The sequence below is a fragment of the Notamacropus eugenii genome, chromosome 6, assembly GCF_028372415.1.
Source record: "Notamacropus eugenii isolate mMacEug1 chromosome 6, mMacEug1.pri_v2, whole genome shotgun sequence".
Classification (NCBI taxonomy): domain Eukaryota; kingdom Metazoa; phylum Chordata; class Mammalia; order Diprotodontia; family Macropodidae; genus Notamacropus; species Notamacropus eugenii.
Genome location: NC_092877.1, coordinates 109,879,661 through 109,888,763, shown reverse-complemented (window position 1 = coordinate 109,888,763; position 9,103 = coordinate 109,879,661). Strand labels below are relative to the sequence as shown.

The following is a 9,103-nucleotide window of genomic DNA, read 5'->3' as shown; positions in this document are numbered from 1 at the left end:
AATAAATGTTTCATGAACACATGAATGGTCAGGGTACTTTGCTGTGAGGCTCAGTATGTGAGATTATAGTAAAGTTATGAATTAGCTATGCCCATATCTAAACACTACCTGTTTCTAAACATCCATTAGAAAATAAGATATTTGTATGTCAATGGATGTCACTTACTTATGTATCTCATTACCTTATCCATTAAATACAGAGACTGAGATTATTGATGACTCTGACCTCTTCAGATACTTTAGATATATCAAGCTCCTCAAACTCCTGAAAAGACTGGCATGGTAGGAGGACAGTGGTAACCTTAACTATTGTACCAGTAGTATGGCACTCTAGCTACAGAGATGGGTTTGGATTAAATAATGAGTAAAAGTCTTGCCTCTGACATACATTAGTGGAGGGTGTTTAGTACAGGAATGCCCTGTTCTAAAGATCTTATTCTTTCTACTTACTAAGAGACAAACCTGGGAGACATTGTAGCTCTCTAGCTTCCTTGACCCAAAAGTTGCTGATTCCGTTCCTGGGAATTGGGTGTTAGAGACAAGAAACGGGAGGTGATTGCTAGAAATGTGTCATGAAGCCTAAAGTTTAAAAGATTATTTTTATGCTATGATAATTAGTATTGTATATGAATTTTATTTTGTAAAAAATAAGTACAAAAACTTGTTTTCATTCCCTTTTAGGAGTTAAATTGATCCAGTTCAACACTACATAGAAAAAGTTGCAAGCAATTTTGTTAATGGACAGAGAATATGCCTGCCCTTGAACCAAAGCACTGACTGTCTCTCTGGGAAGTTACATGATCCCAGATGAGCCCCCAAGAACTGTGTGGGATGGCAAGACCCCTACTCAAACTGACTACTCAGAGGCATCTCAAAGTACAAACAGAAAGTCTTTTATTTGGTTCTTGCAAGAAGCAGGTGGTCCCTTCACCAGCTTCCTGGAGCAGGGAGGCGTCTTACAAGAGCAGATGCAGGATTATAAAGCTAAAAACCACAAAACTTCCCCCCAACTTAATCTTTAACTCTATTGGTTAGTTTTGAGCAAGTGGCGTATTCTCAAAAATTTCCCTGATGCAAAGAATTGAAAAAGAAACTGAACAAATATTTCCCTTGTTCTACAAGGGGTTTTGATTGTACACTATGATAAGGAAATGGTTAAGCAAACAAGGGGAGAGGGGTTGCAAGTGGTTTTACACCTTTAAGTTTAGAAACTAAACTTAAGGCCTAGGGTCTGATCTACTCTAGATGAGAAGTCTTCACTTTATCCCACCCACTTTTCCAGGAATTTCATCATTTGGAAATCTCATTACCCTACAAGATTGAATCTGCTTTGATACTTATATGTCATCAGTACTCTGCCCCTCTGATTGGCCCTGACTAGAGGGCTCAGCATAGTCTCATTCCCATTTACCACCAGCTACTCTCCTTCTGGACATCTTTGGATTCCTCCATCATGCCTCACCCCATCCAGGTACCCTCCCCCCACTCTCCCACCCACAAGGTGGTGTAGTGATTAGAGTGCTAAATCTAGAATCAGAAGGCCCTGAAATCTAGCCTGGGCAAATCAATTAATCTATTTCCTTCAATTTCTTCAGGTGTAAAATGGGAATAATAGCAGCACTTACCTTACAAAGTTGTGGTGAGGATAAAGCAAGATAATATTTGTAAAATCTTCAACATAGTACCCGATACATAGTAGGTGCTACCTGCCTTCCTCTCTCCTTTTCAGATTCATTTATGTGTATTGTCTTTACCCATTAGATTGTAAGCTCCTTGAAGTCAGGGACTGTGTTTTTATTTGCATCTGTATTCTCAATGTTTAGTACAGCCCCTTCACATGGTAGGTGTTTAATAACTGCTTATTGACTGACTGACTGACGAATGGAATCATAAGTCTGTAGAGACATGAAAATCACAAAGCTAGTGTCCCAATGAATGCATTCTAACCTTTTTGTTTATTTTTTTTTCCTACTTTAGGACTAATTATACTACAAAAAGGATACTTATCTCATCATGGTGAGGAACTACAAAGGCATGGCATGGAAGGTCAAGTTTTCTTTTATACTATCAGGCTAGAATGGTTTTCACTGTGAATCTGGAGCTAACATCTTGGTAACTGACCTAAAAGGAGAGAAACTCATCACCAGCTGACAAACCACCCCTCTGCCCCACCCATGGTAACTTCTAAGTACCATTGACTGAGGATTTTGGGGTGGGAAGGGTGGTGATCTGTTTGTGGGGGCTTGTGTGGTTTTTTGAAACATTAAAGTAGGAACAAGAATCATAGCACTGTTTGGTTACCTCGGAGGTTTGTTGTAAGAAATAATGAGATGACATCTGCAAGACTGCTCTGAGCTCCTTGGAGAAAGGAGCCATATAAATACAAAGAAGTGGTTCTGTTCTCTATCCCAGGAGTTTTTTTTTTTTAATTCTATGTGAAGTGTGTATAGACTTTGTCAGAAAACATTTTTCGACTAACAAAAAAATAAAAAAAAAACAACAACATTCCAGAGTACGAGTTTATGGCTGCTCCCTCTCTTTTTGTTGTTCTTTATTTCTTTTTAAAATCTTATTTAATATTTTATTTTTTCACTTTAGATGTAAAAGCAATTTTAAGACTTTTTTCTTCTAATTTTGAGTTCCAAATTCTCTCCCTTCCGCCCTTCCCCCCACCGAAAAGACAAGCAATTTGACATAAGTTATACATGTGTAGTCACGTAAGACACATTTCCATGTAAGTCATCCTGTTTAAAAAAAAAACACTCAAGACAAAAAAGAGAGAAAAAAGAAGAAAAAAAAGTGTCTTTGATCTACATTCAGGCTCTACCAGTTCTTTTTCTGGAGACTCTCAGCAGCTTTCATTACAATTCCTACATAATTGTCTTGTATCGTTGTATTGTTGAGAATAGCAAAGTTATTCATAATACATCATCATACAATATTGCTGTTGCTGTGTAGCATGTTCCTATTCTACTCATTGCACTTTGTATCAGTTCTTGTATGTCTTTCTGTGTTTTTCTGAGAGCATCCTGCTAATCATTTCCTAAAACACAATAGTATTCCATCACAATTATGAGCAACTTGTTCAACTCTTTCTCAACATTGCAAACAAGAATACCCTGCTTTTCAGAAAAGTTTCTGAAATATGTTTTTGATTTATCAATATTTATTTCAGTTTTAGATTGCGGTAAACTACTACAAGGGTAAAAGGAAAACGTAAATCTAAAATTAATGCATCTCTTTTTGTAATGTGATTTTTTTTCTTTTCTTCAACCAGAGATTTGTCATCCATATTTCTTAGAAACAGGAGGGGAAAAAAATACTTGCAGAAAGGAGAGGAAATGTGCAGAAAGACTTGTTTGAAATTTAGTGTTTTGCTTATCCAAAACTCTAAAAGTTATTTTTATTAAATTGACAAGGGAATTAGAATAGAAAAATAAGTTGAAAAGCTGATATTCACTTAAGGAGAAAAAAGTGATTTTTAGCTAGAATATCATTAACTTATTTTAAGCAATTATAGTTCAAATAATATATTACTTTATTTTTAAGCTAATACTTGCACTAGTATCATCTGTATAACTTCATCATATTGCTGATAGCTCTCTGACTAGTCTGACCAGTACTCATAACGGAGCTGTTCTTTGGCCATCTTCATACAATTCTTCCTGTCGGCAACTGGATATTCAGCTTTCTCCCTGTTGTCCTGAATTTCTTTCAGTAGAAGATCTCCACAACTATCCCTCCCAGACACACCTCACTGCTGCTCTGTACTTCTCTTCATGGCAGGGCAATCAATTGCCTTGTGGTTTCATTCACCATCCCTGGGTCTTAGTGCAAAGAGAGTCTTACTTATCCACCACTCCCTTATATATGCATTCTCCCATTATCGTTCACTTTTTTCACTGCAATGAGGTCAAGGATTTTCTCACTTCTTTTTAGATATCTGGTGTTGATCAGAGTACATGGTGCCTCCTACATGCTTAATAAAAGTCATTTGTTTCATCCACTTATCAATCCATCCATTAATTTATTCACTGAAGTGATTTCATTGATCTTCAGTCTTGTGAAACAGGGAGAGGAGTTATCCAATTTTCCCCTATTGATCAACAATGATCAAATATTTAGAGAACTTATCCTTATTTATAACGAGTTCTTTGTCATATTTCACTTGCATAAAAAAAGAAAAACATAAGGCAAAAAGAAAACATGTATATGAGCTTTGTCATTTCAGTGAGCTCTTGCTTTATTGTTATCATGCTTTCTGCTCTGGATCCTTAGGACAGGCATCACACATTACAATGATCTTTGTTGCACTGTCTCTTTTTTTTTTTTTTTACCACCACCCCAAACTTTAATATTTTAAATCATGATTATAATAATTTTTGTTTACCTTGTACTTCCTTCTCACTTGATATTTTGGTGAATGACAGTTTTTTTTTTCTGTCTACGATATTCAAAATCTGATAAGGTGACATCAAAATATGCCACACATAGATTAGTTGAAGGAACTGAGAATGTTTAACGTGGAGAAGAGGTTATTTGGGGAGGTGGGTGGGAAAAAAAATGAACTGATAACCAATTAAAATTAAAGGGTTTTTTGACTTTTTTTCTATTTTTTTTTTTTTGCTCTACAATCAAGAGATCCTTCACAATTTGGGGGGGGGGGGGGAGTTGCCTTTTTTTTGGCCAGCTCTATCTTATATTGTTTTTCTCCATATATTCTCTGCTTCATTGAAACTGGACTACTCGTCCTTATTAGACACCAATCACTTCCTAGCCTCTGAGCTTTTGCTAAAGCTGTTTCCTTTTATCTGAAAAGGCATCCTGCTCTTTGTTTCCCTGTTGAATTCATAGCCATCCTTTAGAGGCCAACTTCTCCATAAAGCTTTCTCTAATCCTTTTTGTAATGACAATCTCTTCAATTATGTATTACTGTCACCTGTGCTTGTGCCTTCGTGCCCCAATAGGCTGTTCACTCCTAAAATCGCAGAATCACAGGATGTTAGAGCTTTAGGATACCTTAAAGGTCATCTAATTTCCCTGCTTTATTTTGCAGAGGATGAAATTAAAACAAAGACAATGAAGTGGCGTAACCACATAGCAGGGACATGTTTGGAATTCAAACTTGGTTCTGATATGCGTTTTAAAATCTTCCCTATCCAATTGAATTGAACCTCCAAGGTCCTTTCTATGAGTAGTAAGGTGGTATAGGATTATCTTCCTGGCCAATTCCTGTTATTATCAGGACCATGATAGAAAACACCTTTATTATTTCTAAGTCCTAATCTCACTATTCAAAACATTTTGTATCAATAAGCACCCCAACATACACAGGTGGCCTGCTATCACAGGTTCTTAGATCTACGTTCGTAAAAGGAAAGGCACCTTTCAAGGAGCTAACAATCACTTCAATCAAGCACATATATCATTCCTTTAATCAAGCACATACATCACTTTAATCAAGCACATTCAACTAGTTCAGGGGAGTCAGCACCCCGAACTTCACAGAAAATAGAGGAATCAAAGATCAATAGACATAGCTTCCTCTGTCTGACCATAATAAATACATATATCACAAATCAACAGATGGGTCCAGCTGTCTGACCATAGTTACCAGATAGGGAAGCACCAACCTCTGGTTTTTCAAACCTGGGGGGTGGGGACTGTTTAGAGGCTTCCCAGAGTCTCATCTGGCACACAAAGCTTCTTCCAAAAACTAAGTCCCAAAGTAAAATCTTATGTCTGAGTCTTCCTACACTTTTTAGATCCAGAAGGCATCATGCCCCTTGAGAAGCAGTGCCTCATTAACATAAATTGCTTGCCTTCTTACAAATCTTCTCAGGTGGGAAAGATCCTCCTTAATCACATTACTCAAAGGCATTATACTTCTTGATTATGCCAAAACAAAACCAGTAGAAGATCTTACTTTGCTTGTCTTACACATTTCTATTCAAATCTATCTCAAAAGATACTTACAAGGAACGCTATGACAAAAGATATATTTATCACAGTAAGTCATAAAATTTAATGTGACCATTCTTGCCAATCTTCTTCCTTTATCATGACAATCACCTGTTTAGTAATTTATTGGCTTGGTTTGATCTATTTCTCTTTCTCCTTTTATTCTGCCTAACTGAGATCCAACGCCATCTATGTAGCCATTATGCAATACAATACTACTGGTAAAGTCTAACAAATACATACTGAGGGTTACTAAGTAACCCCTGCAAGGGCATCATGTTCCATGGAGTTCAAACCAAGCAAAGATGTAGATAAAAAGTGGAAAGTTAACTAGAAAGTCCATATCCCAGCCTTCTTTTATTCTTTCTAAAAAAAAAAAAGTTTATTGTAAGTATTAATTTGAGAAAAGGAGGGAGGGAAAAAGGGAAGAGAAGATGGGTTCTTCGGGGCTATGTGGGCATGCGCTCCTCATCCTCCCTCTGCATCTGCTCCAACAGCTGCTGCAGCTCTGCAGCCTGACGCATGCACATCATGACGAGGCTCTCATAGTCCCTCTCTGACCTGAGTGGGTGGTGCTGTCGCTGCTCACTGCTCCCTGGGGCTGACCCTCCAGCCAGGAGATCTTCAGAGGGTTATTGACCAGGCCCACTTCATTCTTGAAGGCCAGTACAGCAGCCTTGACCGAAGCAAATTCCACCACAGCACTCCCCATCCTCTTACTGGAGATGACCAGGTTGAGCACTTCTCCATACTTCTGTAGAATCCTCAAGAGGACATCCTTGGAGTAGCCGCCTTGGGTCTCATCCTCTTTTTTACACTTCCATTTTAGTTTCAGTTTAGGTGTTCCTTTGCCTTCGGGATTTTCTGTCTTTCCTTTGAATCTCTGCTCCGGATCTTGGCGTATCTGCTCTTGGATCAGCCTCTGTTCTTCCAGCTGCCAGGAGTCTTCTTCTCGCAGGCGTGCGATCTCTTGTTCTAATGTCCTGGTACTTCGACTATCCTCCTCTACCTCACTTCCTTGGGCCTGGGCTTGCTTTTCCTGGGCCTCAAGATCAAACTTCACTTTCTTTTTTCTCTCATCAAGTTTCTGAGTCCTCTCAGCAGCCTGTTTCTTGGCTTTCCTGACTTTGTCGTATGCTGCCCGGGCTGCAGTATCTGTCAACACCTCCAAAGCTTGGGAGAGCTGGTGGAAGAGCTCCGCTGCTTGGGGATTATCTGAATTTTTGTCTGGATGGCAGGTAAGGGCCTTTTGTCGGTACGCTTTCTTCACCTCCTTGTCTGCCGCCGTCTCCCCGACTCCCAGGAGCGCGTACAGGTCCATTTGCAACAACTCCTTGGTCACCGCCACGGTCCCGACTCCCGAAACCAGCGTCTTTCTCCGGGAACTCTCCAGCCTTCTTTAAAAGAAAGCTGTGGAATTAAAAAATAAAATAAAATAAAAAAAAGAAAGAAAGCTGTGGGAGGAGTTTAGTGTTCTAGTACCTACTCAGCCCTCAATCAAGAGAAGGAGTGGGAGCTGAAGCAGTTGGGAAGGAGGTGAGAACTCAAAGCTGAGTAGAAAGAAGGATGATGAAATTTCAGTTGATCAGCTGGTCCTAAGCGACTCATTCCATAGAGGTCAAAACCAACCTAAATACAGACAAATGTGGAGAAGTAGGACAAGTAGCTATTAAGAGACAACTAATAACCTTAGAAAGAAAAATCTTGACTATTGGAATGCTGAGGTTGATTTTAAGGAATTGGGAAGCAAGTTTGAAATATGGAAGTAAAAGAGGGCTGTTGTTGTTTTTAATACCTCCACTCAAAGATTTGGTTGGAAAAGGGGAAAAGAAAGATATGTTTGACCAGGGTACTGAACTTGATATCAGAAGAGCAGAGCAGAGCCAGCTACAATGAGTGTTTCGAGATTGTTGTAACTGCATTACTAAATTTCTGTACCTTCAACATTATCTTCAGTTTTCACAAAATGTAGACTTTTCATTCTTATTTCTAAAGAATCTGGCTCATATATTCATTCAACAAGAATTTATTAAGTTCCTATGATGAATCAAGTACTGTCTTAGTCATGGGATATAATATAGGAATGAAAATGAAGCAGCCCCTAAAATCAAAGACCTTAAATTCTAATAAAAACTGATGGTTCTCCACCTAAGAAGGCTCACTAGATGATAAAACAAGGGACTGTCTTTGGTCTTTTATTTTTTGCATTTCTATCACTTAGCACAGTGCCTAGCATATAGCAGGCACTTAATATAGGCTTCTTGATTGATTGATTATTGATTGACTAACTATTTGGCTTCAGTGTCTCCATTGTAATACAGACAGGATTTTTTTTTTAACCTGGAAATGTCTTCACTTAAGATTGAAGGGAAAACTTTTTCCAAGTTAAAACATAATTTTATGAAGACAATCTGTTCTAAGTATCTCTGTTTTTTCCCCTAGATGAAGTAAACTAGGCCTAGAAAAGTAAACTGTCTTTGCCAATGTTACACAATTAGAAAGTAGGAGAGACAAGGTTCAAATCTAGGGGCTAAAACTCCAAATCCACTGCAATTTCCCAGTATATCACACCATCTTAGTTAACATTCTACTGAGATGTTATACTTTGTTCTAATCTTTTATGCAAACAGAGTATTAATGAATGGTAGACACCACTTGATAGTTTCACAACAGAAGTTGTCTTTTTTAAGCATCCTTAGTGCATATATACATTTAAGGGAAAAAAAAAAAAACAGAACAAAACTTTTGAATCTTGGAGTGGTTTTTCCAAACTCCAAGTTGTTTGTTTAGAGGGCTTCTGTTCCCCTCATTTGCTAATTTATCCCATTTGAATAATTTTAGCAGCTGCTGCCTGAGGAACATCTGTTCTCTATTAACTCCTCCAAAGACTTTTCTGAAGGGTCAAAAGTTTCAAAAAAAGGTGAGATAGCTTAGGGATTTGGTCTAAAACCATGATCAATTAATTCCTAATGGCTTGATTTCCTGCTTTATGCTTTCAAATAGAATCAGTACAAAAAAGGAAACAGGTTCAGTGTCTTAGCTATCAAGTCAAATATTCATCTTTATGAGGAATTATAAAGAATAAAACAATCCAACAAAACTACCTAGCAGAGCACAACTCCTTTTCCTCATGCAGTACCCT

The 9,103-nt window shown here is 38.0% G+C and overlaps 1 pseudogene; it reads right to left on the bottom strand.

Annotated features, from left to right (window-relative positions):
- Nucleotides 1-6,316: 6,316 nt before the first annotated feature.
- LOC140510557 (dnaJ homolog subfamily C member 17 pseudogene) lies at nucleotides 6,317-7,391 on the bottom strand (annotated as a pseudogene).
- Nucleotides 7,392-9,103: the final 1,712 nt, after the last annotated feature.